The 24,179-nt window shown below is 45.6% G+C and overlaps 2 long non-coding RNA genes across 10 annotated transcripts in view; one reads left to right on the top strand and one right to left on the bottom strand.

The window, feature by feature from the left end:
• The window catches only part of LOC139186877 (uncharacterized), a 116,034-nt gene extending 107,524 nt beyond the window's left edge, over nt 1–8,510 (bottom strand). Inside the window, exon 1 of one of the 2 annotated variants that reach the window (XR_011570551.1) lies at nt 58–8,510. This is a non-coding gene — a long non-coding RNA (uncharacterized lncRNA). The remainder of the gene's footprint in view (nt 1–57) is intronic. The other variant, XR_011570550.1, reaches the window with a different exon arrangement.
• LOC139186875 (uncharacterized) overlaps nt 1–24,179 on the top strand; it is a 436,582-nt gene that overhangs the window by 287,033 nt on the left and 125,370 nt on the right. The gene's annotated exons all lie outside the window — the stretch shown is intronic.

Here is a 24,179-nt window from a genome sequence, read left to right as displayed (position 1 = left end):
AGGTGGTCAGGACCACATGGCTACGAGCAGAAGCGCTGGATGCGCACAAGCGCCTACCTGCCCTGGGATCTGAGGGACATACGTCTTGCTGGAACTGTTTCAAGGTGTTTAGCCAAGTTGAGAGCGGTGCTTGAGAAGAAACTGCTAATCTTCCAAGCAAGAAGGTTCTTGGGAAGGGCTCCAGAGGCCTTGGTCCAGTCTGGCGGGTCTCTGAGGGTCCTAGTGGAAAATCAGACAGTAAAGAGCGATTTGTCACAGGGGCTGTTGTCTCAGTCCAAGTCGCCGAGGCAACAGCCCACGGCCTGGCCAAAGGACACAGCGAAACCCCAGCGGAAATGGTACAGATGCCACACAGACCATCGATATCTCCTGAATATCCAGAGGGTGTGACCACAGGTTGACCCTGGAGCTGGTCCAGACAATGAGGCTCCTCACCCTCCTCTAGCTTTAAAATGTACGCCCACAGGTCCTTCCCTGTGGAAGGGAGCCATTTTCAAGGAGGTAGTTTTGAGAGATTGGGGTGATGTTTAGACCCTTAGAATTGTTCAAACTTCTCTACAAAGTTGAGATTTTGAAGAGCAGGGGAGGAGATCTACTTGCAAGGATGAGCAAGTAGCATGTGATCATCACTTGTATAAATAAAAGTATTTGCAGTTGAAATCCTGCTGGTGTTTAGTTGCTAAGCTGTGTCTGACTCTTTTGTGACCGCATGGACTGTAGGACTGCAGTCCTACAGGAGCCACCAGGCTCCTCTGTCCATGGGATTTCCCAGGCAAGAACACCAGGTCCATTAAACATAGTGCTTGGCAAAATATACTCGTGACTTGGATAAGCTAGGACCTTATCCAAGTGACCCAGTGATTCCCAGATACTATTTCAAAACTTCATAAGTGATTTCCATATGCCAGTTTCTGTTCAAAATCTCTGAATCCTCACAAGAAGCTGGTGAGGTAAATACTATCAGTATTATGATTTTACAAGTGACCAAAAAAAAAGTGACTTTCTTGAAGTTGCACAGCTAAAAAGTAGCTGGGCAATAACTATGAACCCAAATAGTCCACCCTTTTAACCTGGACCCTCTAGGCTATAGTGCCTGGCAACTTTATACCCTATCAACACATTCCTTTTAAAGAAGGAACCACTTTCTTCCTTTTTGTACCCCTCTCAAACTGGGTTTAGAATGTCCTCATAATCCCATTAAAATATAAACACCTCAGAGAAATGTGAAAACATTGAGTGCTAATAGCACTGCATGTGCTGTGCTTATTCTGATTTTATTCAAATAGAAAGTGGAACTGCAAAAGAAAATCAAGTGCTAAGAAAGGTAACTCCAGGCACCATGTCTGGCTCACCCTGCGGCATTCTACTCACGAATATATATGGTCACCAAGAGGAAAATTAACATGCCCAAATCGTTACCCCAGAGGTATATAATATGTAGCACTAAGAACTATTTTATTCTGCTAAGGGGCCCATTTTATACTCAACTCTTCATTTCTCCAGCTCCTTATGAGCCTGTGCTGCAGAAGCTCTCTATCCCCAAGTGGAAATGCTCATTTACCCCACTTATCTGAGGGGGCAACAGGTCAAGATAACACGATGTACTGAGAAGTGACTGGGTCCTTCCAAGGTTTCCATGTCCTCAGACTAATAAGTCCAGAGGACCCCTGACTCCTGCCAGGACCCAAGCATAACACCCATTCCAGGGTCTCCCCACAGCCTGGAGACTTCCCTTCCCCACCAGACCAAAGCTCCATGAAGACAGCAGAGCATTTACCCTCTTCGCTGTCATAGCCCCAGTGCATAGCTCAGAGCCTCTCCTGTCAGGTATTCTCAATAAATACCCAGCGGACGTAAAGTCTGCTTGCAGCCCGTGGTGCAGATGAAGATGTTTTTGTCCCCCAAGGGACACTGGACAGTGTCTGGAGAAGTTTTGTCATCACACCTCGTGAGGAGCGGGTGGAGAGGAGTGAGTGGTACTGTGGTCGACCTGGTAGAGGTCAGGGATGCTGGGAAAGCCCTAGGATGCACAGGACAGCCTCCATAACAAAGAATTTCTCAAAGCATCAACCCTGCTGAGGCTGAGAATCTCTGTTCTAATCCACTGCATCCCTTTGATTAATGAAAAAACGGAGAACTGAAGAGATGGTATTTCTGACTCAATCTTGCCCACCAGAACAGTGGCAGAGTCAGATCCGGAGCCTGACTCCCAGATCAGGCTCGTTTCCTCACTGATTAATACTCCAGAAATCAGGACAAGTCTCTTCAGAGCATTGGTGTGGTTTCTCAGGCCAAACAAACTCATGCTAAAAAGAGAATCTTAGATTAGAGCATGATTCCCTGCTATTTTCATTAAAAAACAAAAACAAAACAAAAACAAAAAACCCACATAGCTTATTTTCCTTTAGTTTTCTACACTGTCGAGACATTGGTTTTTTATCACTCATTTTTTTCTAAAGATGGGTTAATAGCTGGTTGTGTGCTGTGCTAAGTTGCTTCAGCTGTGTCTGACTCTTTGTGACCCCATGGACCATAGCTCACCAGGCTCCTCTGCCACCTGGGAAGCCCAATGGGTGGTTAAAGGGTGAAAAATTAAAGACAAGAAGGTGACTCCTGAGCTCTTTCTCTCTCATTCTCTTTAAAGAGAAACAAATGGAGAAGAGTTAGATCCGCTAACTTTGAACAGTAGTTGCACTTTTAACTTTTGTATTTTTCAAACTCTAAGCAACACGACCTGAGCTCAAGCATCTCCTGAAGCCACTGACCATCCCCCTGGCTCCCTTGTTTTCACAAGTGCTCTCAGGCTCCAGGAGGAGGCAGAGTGGAAGACAAGCAGAAGCTAAACCTTAGGGTCTAGACACCTCTGCCACTTACTCGGGCAAACTCAAGAGCCTCTCTGAAACTGAATTTTCTTATGAAAATGGAAAATTTCTTAAAGGAAAAACAATTATAGGGATGTTAAAAAAATGTAAAGATGAATTAAGTTCCTCCTGAAAAGACTGAGCACCTACTTGGTGAAGAGAACAGATGTCTGCTTTTAACTGTCAACAGAGCTTTTACTTTTTTTCTTCCTTTTCATCCTTCAAAAGACTAAACATACCAAGGCAAGAATTAATCGCTAAAATATATGCCTCACCCTCCTCTTCCTCTCCAGTCAGTAACCCCTAAATTCTTCAGGCACTACAACATGTTGTTGAACAGTTTGCTCTGGGAGCTAACCTGATGACTTTTGTCTGTTACCGGCTCCGTAGATCTGTTAACACTGATTATCTAGTGTGGATTTGTTACTGCGCTAGACATTCCCTGGTGGCTCAGACAGTAAAGAGTCTGCCTGTGATGCAGGGGACCAGGGTTCAATCCCCGGGTCGGGAAGCTGCCCTGGAGAAGGAAATGGTGACCCACTCCAGTAGTCTTGCCTGGAAAACCCCATGGGTGGAGGAGTTTGGCAGGCTGCAGACCATGGGGTCACAAAGAGTCGGACACGACTGAGTGACTTCACTTTCACTGTCACTTTAGACATTAACAAGAAGGGAGGGAGCGACCGACAGGAAAGACTGATCTATACCCTGCCCTCAGGAAACTCACAGTTTACTGAAGAGACAAGATGAGAGCACATACAATCCAAAACCACGAACAATGGGGTGCATGTATGTCTGAGACAGGTAATTCTTCCACACTTTCAAACATCAGATTCCACTTGTGGCTGGGTGCACGTGCTAAGTAACGTTAGTTCAGTTCAGTCGCTCCGTCCTCTCCCACTCTTTGCGACCCAACGAATTGCAGCACACCAGGCCTCCCTGTCCATCACCAACACCCGGGGTTCACTCAAACTCAAGTGAACCCATCCATCGAGTCGGTGATGCCATCCAGCCATCTCATCCTCTGTCGTCCCCTTCTCCTCCTGCCCCCAATCCCTCCCAGCATCAGAGTCTTTTCCAATGAGTAACTAACGTTAGACACCCTTCAAACATCACTTGCTGTTGGACACATGCGCTGACGTTAGACACCTCCTCGGAGAAGGCAATGGCACCCAACTCCAGTACTCTTGCCTGGAAAATCCCACGGACAGAGGAGCCTGGTAGGCTGCAGTCCATGGGGTCGCGAAGAGTTGGACACGACTGAGCGACTTCACTTCCAATTTTCCCTTTCAGGCACGGGAGAAGGAAATGGCAACCCACTCCAGTGTTCTTGCCTGGAGAATCCCAGGGACAGGGGAGCCTCGTAGGCTGCCGTCTCTGGGGTCGCACAGAGTCGGACACGACTGAAGCGACTTAGCAGCAGCAGCAGCGAACATCACTTTCGGTTTGGCGCATGCGCTGACGTTAGACACCCTTCAGGATTCCTGGCGGTTGGTTTGGCGCATGCGCTGATGTTAGACACCCTTCAGGATCACTGGCGGTTGGGAATCACTAGCGGTTGGGCACGTGCACTGGAGTTAGACACCTTTCAAGGATGAAAAGCATTCAAGGAGAGTTTTCAGGGAGGAACACATTTCAGCAGGAGAGAAAAGCCAGGTTACAGAAAGCAGAGAGCATTGGAATGTAAAAAAAACGCTTTCCCAGGAGGGCAGGCTCTGCAAAGGGGCCTAATGTGACTGAAGATAAAAGCAAATAAGCTTAGAAAAGAGAAATGTACCTGTTTTTTTTTTTTTTTTAATTTATTCCCTATTATTTTATTTATCCCCTAGGCAGATGGGAACTGCTCAAGATTTTGGAGCAGTAAAGGATACAAACTGAGAAATGTGCTTTCCAGACGATGGTTCTTTGGCAACTCTAGATAGAACAGATGAGTCGATTGGTTCAGGGCAGGGAAGAGACTGTAAAAACATAGTGAAGCTCTTCAACTAAGACCAGTTCATTTTCTCCTTGGTTTGAATTAGAAGTAGGGTCTGATGTTTGGAAGGGGTCTTAAAGGTCACTTGGTGCAACCTTGGACCCTGTGCCAGACAGTAGTGAGAGGGTCACTGGGACACAGAAATGACCCAAGGGGATGGTGAAGAGCTCAGCTCCACAGCAGACAGAGAGGTGCAGGGGAAAGACCTCAGGCCTGGGCACCCGTCTCTCCTGCCCAGTGAGCAGAGCAACCTCAGGCAACCTCAGGCAGGCTACTACTCTCTGGGTCTTGGTGCCCTTCTCTGTGAATATTAACTTTCAACAGACAGAGATGTACTGATAACAAAATTATATCTCCTACCTACTGTAGCCTGGGCTACCTAGGTGGCACTGGCAGTAAAGAACCCGCCTGCCAACACACGAGACATAGGAGACACGGATTTGATCCTTCGGTCAGGAAGAGACCCTAGAGTAGGGCATGGCAACCCCCTCTAGCATTCTTGCCTGGAGAATCCCATGGACAGAGGAGCTAGGAAGGCTGCAGTCTACAGGATTGCACAGACTCAGACACAACTAAAGTGACAGCACACGCACCCACTGTGGCCTAGCACGGGAGACACACACCACCTCTTGGTTGCAGCCAAAATCTTCCTGCTTTTTTCACTCATCCATAGGACCAAATTTCATCTCCTAAAAACACACAGGGCATGTTTGATACCAATTTTCTAAGCCAAATACTAGACGATAGAAACCATAGAAATTTTAGTTTAGAATTGTTTTCAATGTATTATTTTGCTATTTGCCTGTTAGACATGACTGATGACATACCTGAAAGATGAGTATGCTAGGAGTTACAGGTGTAAAATAGTGAAATATTTGATCTGCAAAGGCCAAGGGGAAAGTCAGAGCTAGGAAGGGAAAACATAGCTTTAAAACCTGTGTGCCATTTGAAGAGTTACTTAATTTTGGTAACTTCTATGCCTTCTCTTTGTAAATTCAAGTCTTGGGAAATTTTCTGCAAAAAGTCCTTGATTTAGCATTATCTACATAAAGGCCTTAATTTACATAGTATTTGCTAAATTGAGGACCTCCGGGTGAATTTTATTTTATTCATTTTCTTTTTAAAGCCTGGTGCTTTTTATCACCTCTTCTAATCATTTAATGTATTGGTTTGCAATTTGGGGTAAGACTTTTAAAAAATCAGTACTTTTTCATTGATGTTTTAGCTGTACATTTGCCTTTTTATTGAACATGTGAAGTTGTACTGTGGCTCATGCAATAGCTATCACTTAAGCATTTCTTACTTTCCATTAGTGCTATAACAGACCACTGTGTATTTACTTCTCACTGTTTGAGTTTCCTGTTTTGTTTCATACTATTCACATTCTTATTTTAAGTGCCTTTTAATTTTAACAGTTCACTTTTTACAATGCTGTTTTAGTGAAGTTATTTATTAAAGATAGATGCTTAAAATATTTAAAAAAAAAGAAAAGAAACCATGTTGCCACAAGTCTTATCTTTGCTAAAGAAGATTAAATATCACCCTCCTCAGATAACATATTTTCCAAAGCACTTATCTCTGCAATTCCTAATACACGCACTGTGATGCCTAAAATGGTCTTCAAAATAAAACCATATTCCTGTGTACAGTGAGGGTTAGGCTCTCTCTAATGCAGTTCTGAGTATTTCACTCCTACAGAGGAGTTCATTTGGCTAAGAGGAAGAGAGGGGTTCTGTTGCTGACCTCTAGAGACTTCTGAACCCTTTTGCATTCCTCCACACTCTAGTCTGACAAATTCTCAAGTGTACTCTAGGACAAGGCATTGGGAGAAAAAAAAAAAAAATAAATGAGAACCACTGGTTTAAGACACATGTATCAGTGTTTGGCTGACTACCCAAAATAAACTACGATTAACAAGATTAAAATAACTTCAACACTTCATGTTAAAGAGGCAGGGATAAGGTCTCTCTAAGGCAGTGCATAAAAGAGCAGAGCAGTTTTCAGTACAAGCAGCCTGATCTTGGGACCCTTGGCCTCCCATAGCTGGAAAGAAATAAAACAGGTGGGAGCACATCATGCCTGTCCCATCAGTGTGGAGAACAGACTTCTTCTGCTTTTGAAAAGCGGAGTCTCTCTTCCCTGACCCCACGGCCCACAGCAAACACACTCAGCAACATGCATTATTGACCCCTCACTCTGGACCAGGTTCTGTGTGAGGTCTTACAGATGGTAAGGTGATTAAACCATCACTGTTGCTCTCAAGCAGCTGGAAGTCTGACTGAGGAGACTGTTAGAGAACAAGAAAGATTAAGGCAATATAACCTGGTACATGAAACAAGGATAATCAGAACCTAGATTTTGTACTTAAGGTCTAAGCACGGGGCCAGAACAGCTGTTAAGAGCTAGGGTGGAGATTTCATTCAGAGTGCCATTGGCAGTAGCAAGCCGTCAGGGACATCTCAAAACTAAAATTTCACAAGGATTTCACCAGGCTGAAAGATCAGGCAGGGAATTCCACGCCAATGGAATAACATGCCCAAAAGCTTACTGCTGGGAAAGCCCAAAGATTATCAAGGAAAAGGCAAATATACCTATGGGCTTTAGAATCCCTAAATCACGTGGAGTCAAAGACAGGCTTTTAACCATGGAAATTACACAAGAGATTACAGTGGAATCCTCCAGAACCGTGTAGAGAAGGAGGTGGAGGAGCGACTCCAGAGTCAGGGAGAGCTGTTAGAAGACATGAGACCAGGTCACAGATGGAGCCCTGGATTAGGGCAGTGTCTTTAGGGATAGAAAAGAGATGGTGGTTTTGGTAGATATTTTGGACAAATAGCTGAATCAAGAGGTACCACATTCTTGAGTAAATATTTGAACATGACGCTGTGCTACCGTTGAGGGCCCAACTATTAAAGGAAAGGACGGGTCCTAATGTCTCCCAGTTGAACTACTGTGAAAAAGATGAACTACTGTGAAAAAGAGCCACCTTATTCAGGCATCTGTGCTGTGCAAAGATGCCAGGAGAAAATTAAATACTTTATTTTACTATGTATTTATGAAGCACTTCACTCATCCTAAATCCTCATTTATTGACAGGCACTGGAATACACTCCCTACATACATAATCTCACTATGTTAAAAAAGTTTTTAAAAGCAAGTTTTATCATTTTACATATTTATAAACAATAAAGCCTAGTTTTATTGTTTAAGTACCTTACCCAAAGTCACAGTTAATAAACTGCTGGCTTACACATACAGAGAAGCAAAGCAAGAAAGTATTTCAACAAATATTAAATTGAATTTTAAAATCTCTGCATCCCAGAAGTTTACGTGGACCAGTCTCTGACCATTAAATAAATCCCCAAAGGAGATAAGTTTCTTTCATACATTGCTGGTGGAAATGAAAATTGGTGTGCTCCATCTGGAAGGGAATTTGGAGATAAGTTAACAAAATTTCATACACACCAACCTTTTGACTCAGCAATTTCACTTCTAATCCAGCAGCTACACCTTCAAAAATATGAAAGTAAATGTGAACATTTCTTCAGCATTGCTTGCATATGCAAAATACTGGAAACAACCTAAATGTCCACAAATTGAAGAGTTATTGAATAAACTATACTCCATCCATACAATGAATGGTAGACAGCCGTTAAAAAAGAGAGGTGTGTGTGGGAGGCAGGGGGTGGGGTGGGGGGGGGACAATTTCCCCGAATTGGTATGGAATGACTTTAATGATCTGATTTTTAAGTCAAAAAGAGCTATCTAAACTGTTTTCTGTAGAGTATGTTATAGCAAGAATCCTGTTAGGTCATTTTAGCCAGATCCCCTTTTTCTCCCCGTTATGTTTTCGCAACCACTGCCTTAGTCTCTGGCTATAAATTCCCACTGGTCCAGGTTGTACACAGAGTTGAGCCCAATCTCATGACTCCACTGTAAAATCCCACTACAGTGGTCCCTCCACCTACCATGATGGTTCTGAACAAAGCCTGCCTTACCATCTGTAACACACATCATGGAGTATTTTTTTCTTTAAGATTAGCAAATTTGTTTTTGATGCAAGAGTGTGAGTTAGAAATTCGGAAACTAGTTTACGTGTATACTTGGATTATAGTAAGTAAATCTGTGGTGAAAAATGTGGGCCAAGTTTCTCCCAGTCAGAGAAAGGAGCTATAAATAAGGAAGGAAAGTAACAAGACATCCAGTGATGTGGGACTGGGTTTAGGACTAGTAGTATGAACTCATACTTTTAATATGTGTGTGCGTAAATAGATACAGAAATGAATATTTTTCATTAGTAAATAATTCATTTCATAGCTATCTTTCCTGAGAAATCCTAGAAGCAGTAACATATCAGTAGCAATAACTATAAGCAGTGCCCATCTTTTGGTTTATAAATATCATTATTTGATAAAAGGAAATAGAGATCCTTAAAGATATAGGAAGTTGGAGGACGGAAGCATTAAAAATTATATGTGTAAGATGAGCCTGGAATATTTATGGAACCAAAAATTAAGAAGGAAACGTTCAACAAATGATGTGAACATGTTGAGAAAGACACATGGGCTAAATTGAATAAGCTCCCACTGACTAAATCTGGGACAGTTTGAGCAACAAAATAAATACAAGTATAGTAATAGGTTATAACCCATAGACTAAAATAATATCCATGAATCCATACTAATACAAAAAATAAATGAATAATAAGTGGAGATGAAGGACTTTCTCTTCCTGACAGTATAATTCAATTAATAATTTGATAAGGAATGATGAAAATTTAAAATGACCATTAGTAAACACCACAGTGAACACTGATGCAGAGAAGTAATCATTGAAGGATGCTAAAGTTAATGGGCAAAAGTGAGATGAGAAACAGGACATTTGAATAGTCCCAAAGTATCTCCCCACAAGATATTTGTTCATGACAAATGCGAAAACACATTTACAGTGGATAATTCTATCATTCAGCACCTTAACCAAGTGATCAAAATCGATATCATTAGTGGCACAAACTGCACTCATGCACCTTCTGAAATGATGCACAGACAAGGATAAAGGTCATAACATCACTTCAGTAGTGATCTTGCCAAAAATATTCTATCCCATCTAATCAGACAAATCCAGGCTGAGGGACACTTGATAAGGTAATTAGTAGACTGTTGTTGTTTAGTTGCTAAGTCGTGTCCAACTCTTTGCAACCCATGGACTGTAGCCCATCAGGCTCCTCTGTCCATAGATTTCCCCAGGCAAGAATACTGGAGTGGGTTGCCATGTCCCTCTCCAGGAGATCTTCCCCACCCAGGTATCAAAGCCACGTCCCCTGCATTGGTAGGCGGATTCTTTACCATTGAGCTAGCTGCTGCTGCTGCTAAGTCACTTTAGTCGTGTCCGACTCTGTGTGACCCCATAGAAGGCAGCCCACCAGGCTCCGCCGTCCCTGGGATACTCCAGGCAAGAACACTGGAGTGGGCTGCCATTTGCTTCTCCAATGCATGAAAGTGCAAAGTGAAAGGGAAGTCGCTCAGTCGTGTCCGACTCTTCGAGACCCCATGGACTGCAGCCTACCAGGCTCCTCCGTCCATGGGATTTTCCAGGCAAGGGTACTGCAGTGGGGTGCCATTGCCTTCTCCAACTGAACCAGCAGGGAAGCCGAATAACCATTGGATAGTATTTCTCAAAAGTGTCAAGGTCATCGTGAAAAAGGAAAGAAAGAAGGAAGGAGGAGGCAAGAAAGGAAAGGCAGAAAAGAAAGTAACAAAAGACCAAAGATTTCACAGATTGGACACACTACAAAGACAGATAACCAAGTTAATCAAGAAGTCTAAACTGGATCCTAGACTGGAAAAAGGACTGAACCGGTCTAGTGGAACAACGGATAAAATTCAAATATGGTCTATAATAACTACTGCATCAGTGTTAATTTCCTGATTTTAATCTTTGTAATGTATAAGATATTCACATTAGTAGAAGCTGGTTGAAGGCAGCTGGTTGAAGGTATTATTTTTCCAGTTTCTATAACTCCTAAATTCTTTCAAAATAAGAAGTGAAATACATACATATCCAAAATCCCAAAATGGTCTTATTGCTGTTGTTTCATCATTACGTCATGTCCAACTCTTTGTGAACCCATAGACTGTAGCCCACCAGGCTCCTCTGCCCATGCAGTTTCCCAGGCTGGAGAATACTGGAGTGGGTTGCCATTTTCTTCTCCAAGAATCTTCCCAACCTAGGGATCAAACCCATATCTCCTGCATTGGCAGCTGGGTTCTTTACAACTGAGCCACCAGGGAAGTCCACATTAGTACCATACTGTTCTGGTTTTTACAGCTTTGTAGTATATTTGACGGAGAAGGCAATGGCACCCCACCCCAGTACTCTTGCCTGGAAAATCCCACGGATGGGGGAGCCTGGTGGGCTGCCGTCTATGGGGTCGCACAGAGTTGGACACACCTGAGTGCCTTCACTTCCACTTTTCACTTTCATGCACGGGAGAAGGAAATGGCAACCCACTCCAGTGTTCTTGCCTGGAGAATCCCAGGGACAGGGGAGGCTGGTGGGCTCCCATCTTGGGGTCGCACAGAGTTGGACACGACTGAAGCGACTTAGCAGCAGCAGCAGCAGTATATTTGAAATTGAGAAGTCTCAGTCCTCCAACTTTGTCCTTTTTCTTAATTGTTTTGGCTATCCTGGGTCTCTGTATTTCCATAAGAATGTTAGGATCAGCTCATCAATTTCTGCAAAGATGCTGGGATTGTGTTGAATCTGTAGATCAATTTGCTGTCATGTGAATAATACTAAGTTTGTGATCTATCAGTATATGATGCCTTTTCATTTATTTAGGTCTTCTTTAATGTCTATACAAAACCTTTCTGTGGTTTAATACTGTTCATTTTTAAAAATTCTTCTTCCCTCTATGATTAAGTGCTTTTTAACTTTACTCATTTAACATGGATCTGTTTCTGTATCTAATTATACTCCACGACCTATGTCTATTCTGCACTGATGCTGCACTATTTTACTTACAACAGCTTTGCAGGACACTTTGAAATCAGATAAGGAAAGTCTTTCTATACTTCTAATAATTCGTTTTTCTCAAAGTCTCTTGTCCTCACTCATTCTCCCATATGAATGTCAAAATTATCTTAAGTTCTGAAAGAAAGAATTCTACAGCAATCTGAATTGGAGGTACATGTTCCGGTTCATTTAAGGGACTGGACTCCTTTATAGCACTGAGAATACCTTTACTTGTTCAACTTTTCTGTTATTTGTGTTTCAACAATGTGTTATATTTTTCTTTATGGGTTCTGTGAGGGTTAATTTTATGCATCACTTCTCACCCATACCTGATCAGGTGACATTTTAGTGAGACTTTGGGCTTGGAACAGATGTTGGAATGGCTTAAGACTTCTAGGGATGTCGAGATGAGGTGAGTGTATCTTAATAGCACATGACAAGGACATGAATCTGGGCGGGGGTGGGCAAAAGATGGAATGTATAGACCAAACTGTTTCCCCTCAAAATGTATATACTGAAGCCCTAACCACCAATTTGACTGTATTTGGACATAGGGTCTATAGTTAGTATGGATTAGTATACTATAGTATATAAGAAAGCCTTCTTCAGCGATCAATGCAAAGAAATAGAGGAAAACAACAGAATGGGAAAGACTAAAAATCTCTTCAAGAACATGAGAGATACCAAAGGAACATTTCATGCAAAGATAGGCTCGATAAAGGAAAGAAATGGGATGGACCTAACAGAAGCAGAAGATATTAAGAAGAGATGGCAAGAATACACAGAAGAACTGTACAAAAAAGATCTACACAACCCAGATAATCACGATGGTGTGATCACTACCCTAGAGCCAGACATCCTGGAATGTGAAGTCAAGTGGGCCTTAGAAAGCATCACTACGAACAAAGCTAGTGGAGGTGATAGAATTCCAGTTGAGCTATTCCAAATCCTGAAAGATGATGCTGTGAAAGTGCTGCACTCAATATGCCAGCAAATTTGGAAAACTCAGCAGTGGCCACAGCACTGGAAAAGGTCAGTTTTCATTCCAATCCCAAAGAAAGGAAATCCCAAAGAATACTCAAACTACCACACAATTACACTTATCTCACAGGCTAGTAAAGTAATGCTTAAAATTCTCCAAGCCAGGCTTCAGCAATATGTGAACCGTGAACTTCCTGATGTTCAAGCTGGTTTTAGAAAAGGCAGAGGAACCAGAGATCAAATTGCCAACATCCGCTGGATCATCAAAAAAGCAAGAGAGTTCCAGAAAAACATCTATTTCTGCTTTATTGACTATGCCAAAGCCTATGACTGTGTGGATCACAATAAACTGTGGAAAATTCTTCAAGAGATGGGAATACCAGACCACCTGATCTGCCTCTTGAGAAACTTATATGCAGGTCAGGAAAGAACAGTTAGAACAAGACATGGAACAACAGACTGGTTCCAAATAGGAAAAGGAGTATGTCAAGGCTGTATATTGTCACCCTGCTTATTTAACTTCTATGCAGAGTACATCATGAGAAACGCTGGACGGGAAGAAGCACAAGCTGGAATCAAGACTGCCGGAAGAAATATCAATAACCTCAGATATGCAGATGACACCACCCTTATCGCAGAAAGTGAAGAGGAACTCAAAAGCCTCTTGATGAAAGTGAAAGTGGAGAGTGAAAAAGTTGGCTTAAAGCTCAACATTCAGAAAACGAAGATCATGGCATCCGGTCCCATCACTTCATGGGAAATAGATGGGGAAACGGTGGAAACAGTGTCAGACTTTATTTTTCTGGGCTCCAAAATCACTGCAGATGGTGACTGCAGCCATGAAATTAAAAGACGGTTCCTCCTTGGAAGGAAAGTTATCACCAACCTAGATAGCATATTCAAAAGCAGAGACATTACTTTGCCAACAAAGGTCCGTCTAGTCCAGGCTATGGTTTTTCCTGTGGTCATGTATGGATGTGAGAGTTGGACTGTGAAGAAGGCTGAGTGCCCAAGAATTGATGCTTTTGAACTGTGGTGTTGGACAGGACTCTTGAGAGTCCCCTAGACTGCAAGGAGATCAGCCCGGGGATTTCTTTGGAAGGAATGATGCTAAAGCTGAAACTCCAGTACTTTGGCCACCTCGTGCAAAGAGTTGACTCATTGGAAAAGACTCTGATGCTGGGAGGTATTGGGGGCAAGAGGAGCAGGGGACGACAGAGGATGAGATGGCTGGATGGCATCACTGACTCGATGGACATGAGTCTGAGTGAACTCCGGGAGTTGGTGATGGACAGGGAGACCTGGTGTGCTGCAGTCCATGGGGTCACAAAGAGTCGGACACGACTGAGCGACTGAACTGACTGACTGAGGGACAGGGAGGCCTGGAGTGCTGTAGTCCATGGGGTTGCAGAGTGGGACATGACTAGGTGACTGAACAACAATAACACAGCTGATTGACAATACTGTGATAATTTCAGGTGGCAAGAAAAGGGATTCAGCCATACATACACGTGTATCATTCTCCCTCAAACACCTCTCTCATCCAGGCTGCCACATATCATTGTGTGGAATTCCTTGGGCTATACAGTAGGTCCTTGCTGGTTATCCATTTTAATTACAGCAGTGTAGCACTTTTTTCTAATCACCCATTTATCACCTTTTACCAGAGATCTTCATCTCTTCATAAGGCTTAGAGTTACTGTTGAGGATCTTTCATTCCAACCTGAAGGACTCCCTGCTCAGGAAGGTCGGGTGGTGGAGAATTCCCACAACTCTCATGAACTGGGAATGCCTCTATCATTGTTTCATTTTTGAAGGACAGTTTTGCTAAACATAGGATTCTTGGTTAACAGCTTCTTTCCTTCCACATTTCAAAGACACTGACCCATGTCATCAGACTTCTGAGGCTCCCAATGAGAAATCTGCTCTTGATCCTCCTGGAATATCTTCCCTCAGCTTCATAAACATTAACAATGTGCTTTACCAGTGTCTCACACAATAGAACATTTTCCTACAGTTTCATCAAGTCAGTTAAATCATCACTTTGTGACCAGAGATTAAGGAAAAAGAACTGAATATTTCAAGTGTAGACATTATGAGGTCCTTTAAATTATTACTAATTATTCAAACTAGAAATGAAAAAGTTGCTGAAGCCTCCTACAGATTTTAATTTCTATCAAAGTGAATACCAGTCTCTAATATATTAAAAGAAAAACCTCTTTGGGACCTTTTTCCTAAGTGTAAAGGGGCATTGGACCTGAAAAGGGAGAAAACCACTGGGTTTATCCCCAGCCACGATTGGTCTGTTGCTTGCTCTGACCTCACAGGCAATCACTGTGATGAAACTCACAAAACACCCTTTATAAGACCCCCAGCTGGGTGCAGGTTTTTGTCCACAGAGCCCAGGAAGTTGATTTTGGTGACCTGATGGCTGGACCTACAGTTAGCGAGCTTTTGTCCATGATTTTGTTGATTTTTTTCCTTTTCCTCTCTTTTTTCTTTTTCTTTTTTTTCCTTTATCATTTTCTCATTTTTTAAATTTGTGTCTGATCATTTTCTTCTTTCATTTTTAGTTTCTCCTCATTTTTTTGGTTTTTTTTTTTTTCCAATTTTTTCCCTTCATTTTCTCATTTTATCTTATTTTGTTTTAGTGCAGCTGGTACTAGTAGAGAGAGTATCATTGATATAGTTAGAATATTTGGCATATATAATATTGTTAGCATAGATAGTATAGTTTGTGTTAGCACGGTTAGTACCATTGGTATACTTAGCAAAAGGTCGTATAGTTAATACTTGATTAGCATAGTTAGTGTTAGAACTGTTAGCACAGTAGTGAGCATTAATATAGTTGTATAGGACTGTTTGCATATGCAGTATTGCTGGAACAGTTAGGATTCTTAGTGAGGGCTTAGTGGTAGTGAGTATACTTAGTGGTATAGTTAGTATAGTTAGGTAATTAGTATAGCTGGCAACCCACTCCAGTGTTCTTGCCTGGAGAATCCCAGCGACAGGGGAGCCTGGTGGGCTGCCGTCTATGGGGTAGCACAGAGTCGGTCACAACTGACGCAACTCAGCAGCAGCAGCAGCAGCAGTGGTAGTTAATGGAGAAGGAAATGGCAACCCACTCCAGTGTTGTTGCCTGGAGAATCCCAGAGACTGGGGAGCCTGGTAGGCTGCCCTCTGTGGGGTCGCACAGAGTCGGACATGACTGAAGCGACTGAGCAGCAGCAGCAGCAGTGGTAGTTAGTATAGTTAGGGATGCAGGACCTCATGGCCATCTCCGCTAACAAGATTGCTCATATTGAGAATTATGAGATAGTTCAGACAATTGGTGAAGGCCACACTGCCAAAGTGAAGTTGGCCTAGCATGTTCTGATCAGGGGAGTGGTATTGATCAAGGCCATTCACAAGACAAATCAGAGCTTCTCCAGCTTACAGGAACTGTTTTGAGAGGTTAACAGCATGAGAATGTTAAACCACCCGAATACTGTGAAACTCCTGGAAGTGACTGATACTGAGGAGACTCTGTTTATACTATACGAGTACCTCAGCAGCGGAGACATGTTCACCCAGTTGGAGGCCAAAGGCCGCGAGACAGATGGGGAGGCTCGAGGCCCGATCCGCCACCTGGTCTCGGCTCTGCAGCACTGCCACAAGGGGGCAAGGTGCACCAGGACTTCAAGCTGGGCAACCTCCTCCTCGATGCCAACAACAACGCCAAGATCTCCGACTTCAGCCTTAGTGACCAGAGGCCCCCAGGAAAGAAGCCAGACACTTTCTGCGGCAGTCCCGCGTTCATGGCCCCAGAACTCTTCCTGGGGATGCCTTACACAGGCCAGAGGAGGATGTGTGGAGCCTCAGCAGTACAACATGGAAACTGGATCCTTCCCCTTCGGAGGACAAGATTTCTGGGAGCTGCGGCAGCGTGTGCTTAGGGGGCAGTACCAGGTGCGGAAATATATATCCTATGAGATAACAGATTTACTAGACAGAATGCTAACGCTGATCCCTGCCAACAGAGGTACTTTAGTTGATGTTTGGCAGCATCCATGGGTGAACACGGGCCAGGAAGAGCCACTCCTGCCAGCCTGTGATGAGCACTCCCACCCGTGATACCTCCCGGGCCTCAGACCTCCACCTCCATCACTCGGCCTTTGGCCTCTAAGGGGGTAGACAGGTCTCCCCAACTGATATATTCCATTACCAGAAACAGTGGAGATGATATGGGCTGGTAGAGGGACCAGATCCAGGGCTTGGACGTACTCAGATGTAGGGACAGCATGCACGTGAGTGAACCCAAGGTGAGGGCCCGCAACATTATTGTGAGGCCGGCCATTTCCTCCGACGTCAGCAACCGAGAACATACGCCTCCCGCCAGCCCTGAGGTTTCCATGCTTATTCCCGCCTGGCTTTGGGAGACCATTCAGCAGCAGGAGAACCAGGAGTCAAGGGAGAGGACCAGAGAGCCTGCCACTCCCCCACCTTGCCCGGAGGCATGGACTGTCACCCCCAGCCCAGGCCCCTCCACTCACAACACCCACGATGCCGGCAGCGCCCAAGCCACCGATCCCACTAATGACTGCCACGACACGTGCAGGACCAGGTTCACCTGCAGCTCTTGCAGCAGGCGTGACAGCAGCCACACCTGTGATACCAGCGTTACCTGTGACGCCAGAGACGCCTGCAACACCATCAGCCCGATACCTGCGATACCAGAGGTACCAGCCTCACCTGTGATGCCTGCAGCACCCGTGACACCAGCCACACCTGGGATACCAGCCTCACCTATGATGCCCTAGGCACCCAGGACACCACTGGGGCCTGCAACATAGATGACACCCATGACACCCACAATAACCTGCATCACCAGTAACACCTGCCTCACCCGTGACACCACAGGCACCCGTGACACCAGCAGCACCTGCGACAGCTGTGAAACCAGTGGTACCAGCCTCGCCTGTGACACCTGCAGCACACAGGACACCACAGGAACTCATGACACCAGCGGCACCCGTGACATCAGGGGCTTCCGTGTTCACCAGCCACACCCGTGACACCAACCTCACCTTCGACGCCCTAGTCACCTAGGACACCGCAGGTGCCTGCAACACAGATGTCACCCGTGGCACCCACAGTACCCGTGACACCAGTGTCACCCATGACACCTGCCTCACCTGTGACACCAGCATCATCCATGACTTCAGTGAAGCCCGTGACGCCAATGAACCCATGACAGCTATAATACCAGCAGCACCAGCCTCACCCATGACGCCTGTGGCACCCATGACACAAGAGGGACCTGACAACAGCCACACCTGTGACATCAGCGTCACCTATGATGCCCTGAGCACCAGGACACCACTGGGGACTGCAACATACATGACACCCATGGCAACCGAGATACCTGTGACACCAGTGTCACCAGTGACACCTGCCCCACCCGTGACACCAGTGTCACCCGCGGACACGCATCGCCCACAACACTCACAGAACACATGGCACACAGGACAACCACATCACCTGTGACACCTGCAACACCAATGGCACCCATGACATCAGCGGTGAAGTCCCTGAAGGAACCCACTGCCGCCCGGAGGTGCCTGATGTGGGAAGCTCCATCCTTGTTGGGCAGCCCGAGGATATGTCCCCAGTCACTCCCTCTGGCCTCACCAGAAAAAGAGGGGGGTGGCTGGGAGAATCTGGAGATGTCTCTCTAAATATATTTGCTGTGGCCTGCCCAGCAAGAGGGCTAATATTAAAGTGATACCAGAAACAGCCAATGGATGACCTGCCAAGCTCCCTGGGACCTGGTCATGTTCCCACCTGGATGATGGGATTCAAATCCAGCACCTCTACCGCCTTCAGGAAAGCTTCCTATCCAAAACCCTGGCCAGCTCAGAGGATGCTCTGGGGTGGTCTGTGCAACCAGAAGAGGCACCACCCTGGCCTGGCTGCCCCTCCTCCCCTGCTGGGTGAAACTTCAGTGACTGGACTGTGCCGTGGGGCATGTCCCCCATTCCCCACACTTCTGCCTTTCATGGTGGTGGGGGAGGGTATAGTTATTGCCAAAACCTTGGTTCTTCACTTGCTGCAGACTTAAGGTGGTTTAGTGAACAGTTCATTAGTAAGTGTTAGCACTCTTAGTATAGTTGAGAGCATTAGAATAGATGTATAGCACTGTCAGCATACGCAGTATTGTTAGAACAGTTAGCATTCTTTGTGAGGGCTTAGTGGTACTTAGTATAGTTACTGGTATAGTTAGTATAGTTAGGTAATTAGTATAGCTGACTCATAGTATAGGTAGGGATGCAGGACCTTGTGGCCATCTCTGCTAAAAAGGCGGCTCATATTGAAAATTATGAGATCCTTCACACAATTGGTGAAGGCCACTCTGCCAAAGTGAAGTTGGCTAGGCATGTTCTGACCATGGGACTGGTAGCCATCAAGGACATTCACAAGACAAATCAGAGCTTCTCCAGCCTCCAGGAACTGTTTTGAGAGGTTAACAGCCTGAGAATTGTAAACTACCCGAATATTGTGAAACTCCTTGAACTGATTGATAGTGAGGAGACTCTGTTTATAGTATGGCAGTACCTCAGCGGGGAAGACGAGTTCAGCCACTTGGAGGCCAAAGGCCACAAGACAGATGGGGAGGCCCGAGGCCCATTCCACCAGCTGGTCTCAGCTCTGCAGCACTGCCACCAGGGGCCGAGGGGCCACTGGGACTTGAAGCCGGGCAAGCTCGTCCTCGATACCAAAAACAACGCCAAGATCTCCACTTTGACCTTAGCGACCAGTGGCCCCCAGGAAAGAAGCCAGACACTTTCTGCAGCAGTCCCGTGTTCATGGCCCCAGAACTCTTCCTGGGAATGCCTTACACAGCCCCAGAGGTGGATGCGTGGAGCCTTAGAGGCGTCCTGTACACCATGGCAACTGTATCCCTCTCCTTTGGGGGACAAGGTTTCTGGGAGCTGCGGCAGCGTGTGCTTTAGGGGGCAGTAGTATCTATCCAATGAGATAACAGATTTAACAGAAAAAATGCTAACGCTCAATCCTACCAACAGTGGTACTTTAGATGATGTTTGGCAGCATTCATGGGTGAACATGGGCTAGGAGGAGCCACTCCCGTCAGCCTGTGATGAGCACTCCCACCCGTGATACCTCCCGGGCCTCGGACCTCCGCCTCCGTCACTCGGCCTTTGGCCTCTAAGGGGGTAGACAGGTCTCCCCAACTGGTATATTCCATTACCAGAAAGAGTGGAGACGATATTGGCTGGTGGAGGGACCAGATCCAGGGCTTAGACGTACTCAGTTGTAGGGACAGCATGCACGTGAATGAACCCAAGGTGAGGGCCCGCAACATTATTGTGTGGCCGGCCATTTCCTCCAACGTCAGCAGCCGAGAACGTACGCCTCCCGTCAGCCCTGAGGTTTCCATGTTTATTCCCGCCTGGCTTTGGGAGACCATTCAGCAGCAGGAGAACCAGGAGTCAAGGGAGAAGACCAGAGAGCCTGCCACTCCCCCACCTTTCCCGGAGGCAAGGACCGTCACCCCCAGCCCAGACCCCTCCACTCACAACACCCACGATGCCAGCTGCGCCCGAGCCACTGATCACGCCGGTGACCGCCACAACACGAGCGGGACCAGGCTCACCTGCGACTCTTGTGGCAGGCGTGACAGCAGCCACACCTGTGATACCAGTGTTGCCCGTGTAACCAGAGACGCCCGCGACACCATCAGCACCTACGACACCTGTTATACCAGACGTACCAGCCTCACCTGTGACGCCTGCACCACCCATGACACCCGCCATACCTGGGATACCAGCCTCACCTATGACGCCCTAAGCACCCATGACACCACTGGGGCCTGCAACATAGATGACACCTGTGTCATCTGTGACACCTGCCTCACCCGTGACACCAGCATCATCGATGACTTCTGTGATGCCCGTGACGCCAGTGAACCCAGTGAACCCATGACAGCTATGATACCAGCAGCACCAGCCTCACCCATGACACCTGTGGCACCCATGACACCTGTGGCACCCATGACACAAGGGGCACCCGTGACACCAGCCACACCTATGACGCCCTGAGCACCCAGGACACCACGGGGGCCTGCAACGTACATGACACCATGGCAACCGAGATACCTGTGACAACAGAGGCACCCGTGACACCAGTGGTGACCATAGCACCCAGGATACTCATGCTACTAACGTCACCCGTGACACCAGGGGTGCCAGCGACACAGATGGCACCCATGGCAACTGTGACACACATCACACCAGGGGCACCCATGACACCAGTGTCACCCGTGGCACCCACGTCACCCACAACACTCACAGAACCCACGGCACACAGGACAACCACACCACCTGTGACACCTGCAACACCAATGGCACCCATGACATCAGCGGAAAGTCCCTGAAGGAGCTCACTGCCTCCCGGAGGTGCCTGATGCAGGAAGCACCACCCTTGTTGGGCACCCCGAGGATATGTCCCCTGTCACTCCCTCTGGCCTCACCTAGAAAAAGAAGGGGTTGGCTGGGAGTATCTGGAGACGTATATTTAAATATCTTTGCTGTGGGCTGCCCAGCAAGAGAGCTAGTAATAAAGTGGCGCCAGAAACAGACAGTGGATGACCTGACAAGCTCCCTGGGATCTGGTCGAGTTCCCACCTGGATGATGGGATTCAAATCCAGCAACTCCACCGCCTAAAAGAAAGCCTCCTATCCAAAACCCAGGCTAGCTCAGAGGATGCTCTGGAGTGGTCTGGGCAACCAGAAGAGGCACCACCCTGGCCTGGCTGCCCCACTTCCCCTGCTGGGTGAAACTTCAGAGACTGGACTGTGCCTTGGGGCATGTCCCCCAACCCCCACACGTCTGTCTTTCACGTTGGTGGGGGAGGGGATAATGCTTGTCATCTCCTTGGTTCTTCATAGTCTTAATAAACTTTATGCTCCAGAAAGATGTATCATCCTCTGTTTTGCCTTCTCTCTGGTTAGAGAAGTGTGTTGTCATTTAGTACTTGGTGTTAATGACCTAAGAATTAGCACAATCATTCCCAAGAGCAACAATTGCTGCACTGCAGGGCAGACATGCAGAAAGAGTGTATTATCCCCCTGCACTGACATTACCTAATATTTTCAGAAGGGTCAAAGGGAACTTTTGATCCCTGCAGCCAGTGTTAATAGGACCGGGACGTCTGGGATAGGCTAATAAGTCCTGTGAACCAGCCGGTGTGCAGTGTGGTCAGGTCCCCAAGCTGATGAGTTTCTTGAATGTCCTGCAGGAGCTGGGTTCTCACCTTCTCCCATGGGGAAGGGCGCTGATGCATGAGGTTTTCAAAATGTTTTTGATGTGGATCATTTTTAAAGTCTATTGAACTTGTTACAATATTGCTTCTGTTTTACATTCTGGTTTTTTGGCCTGGAAGCATGTGGAATCTTTGCTCCCCAACCAGGGATTGAACCTGCAGTCCCCTGCGCTGGAAGGTGAAGTCTTAACTGCTAGACCACCAGGGAAGTCCCTTTTTCATCTTAATTTTTTTGATGTGTGGGTTTGACTACAGGGACTGGCTGATTATCAAAAATACTAGATTTGTCAGCGACCCCTGGTTCCCTGGTTCAAGGAGCCACTGAACACATGGGTGACTGGAACATGGGCCAAGTTAGTGAAACAGATCTCTCACTGCAGAGGGGGAGAAAGAGAGACATCGACAGACCAAACAACAATTATTTTAAATGGGTGGGAAGGACAGGAAGACTTGAATGGATTCTTCCTCTACTCGAACACAAACGTAGTCAGAGAGCAATGACCTCTGGATACATGGTATATCCTAATGGCAGTCAGGAAGGAATAAAGCAATCTGAGGTGAGGAGATGGGCTGGGCTGCTGGTAATCCCACATCTGAGATGACATTCTCAGCTGGCTTTTAGGTGAACCCTTCTATCTCAAATGAGGGACTTTAAGATTCGTTCACAGTATAACCACTTTCAGCCATCACTTTCTCTGATATACATCATTCATACGCAAAGAGTTAAATGTGCTCATTTTGGATATTTCCTGAAATCCAACTCACTAATTCACAAAGCCTTGGGAGTATCTCCCTACAAGATGCTTATTAATTACAAAGTTAAAATTTAAATCTACATTGGAGAACCCTCACAGACACCACCCTAAACACATGGTCAAAGTCTACCTCACTAGTAATAAAATGTGTCAACATCCTGTACCTTTTTGGAGCTTCCCTGGAGCTCAGCCATAAAGAATCTTCCTGCCAATGCAGGAGACATGGGTCTGAGTGTTCAATCCCTGGGTCAGGAAGGTCCCCTGGAGAAGGAACTGGCAATCCACTCCAGTATTCTTGCCGGGGAAATCCCATGGGCAGAGGAGCCGGATGGGTGATAGTCCATGGGGTCGCCAAAGAGTCAGGCATGACTGAGCAACTAAATAACAACAACAAAGTATGCTATAGAAGAATTTCCATAATAAGGTTAGTTCACACATCTTCCACCTCATATCGTTACCCTTTTCTTTCCTTTTGTGGTCAAAACATGTAAGATCTACTCTGGTAACAACTCTCAAGTATACATTACAATACTCTATGGTATTAGAGTCACCATGCTATATATTAGACCCCTAGAACTTAGTCATCTTATGTTTATGTCCTTCGACCAATACCTCCCCAACCCCCTCCCCCCTCAAACAACAAACATTCCTCCAAGAGTTTGGCATTTTTAGATTCCACATACAAGTGAGATCGTACACTATTTGTCTTTATCTGAAGTATCTCACTTAGCATATGCCCTCAAGCTTCATCCATGTTGTCACAAATGGGAGGATTTCCTTCTTTCTCATGGCTGAATAATATGCCACCATACATATACATATAGAATACATATGAATATATATATATACACACACCATAGATTTGTTATCCACCTTTATTCATCTGTCAACAAACACAGATTCCTCTATTTCTTGGTAGTTTCAAATAATGCTGCAATGAACACTGGGGTACAGAGAGCACTTCAACATACTGATTTCATTTCCTTTGGCTTATTTCCCAGAAGTGGGGATGCTGGATCATACGGGAGTTATCTTTCACTTTTGGGCTTATTATCGTAACTGTTTTCCGTAACGGCTAGGCCACTTTCCTTGGATTCTAATCTCAGCTCTGCCACATATTAGAAGGACTTAACCTTCCTGAACCTCACTTTTCTTTGTCTATAAAAATGAGACAGATTAGACTAAATAAAATGACAGTTAAAGGAAAGGCATTTTGGCAGTCCTTGTACTAGGTTTAAGGAAGACAGATGACTAAATCATAGTAGGTGCCCTCT

Source organism: Bos indicus, chromosome 14, assembly GCF_029378745.1.
Source record: "Bos indicus isolate NIAB-ARS_2022 breed Sahiwal x Tharparkar chromosome 14, NIAB-ARS_B.indTharparkar_mat_pri_1.0, whole genome shotgun sequence".
In the NCBI taxonomy this organism is placed as follows: Eukaryota; Metazoa; Chordata; class Mammalia; order Artiodactyla; family Bovidae; genus Bos; species Bos indicus.
Note: the sequence above shows the minus strand (reverse complement) of the source record. Positions and strands in the feature narration are given on the sequence as shown.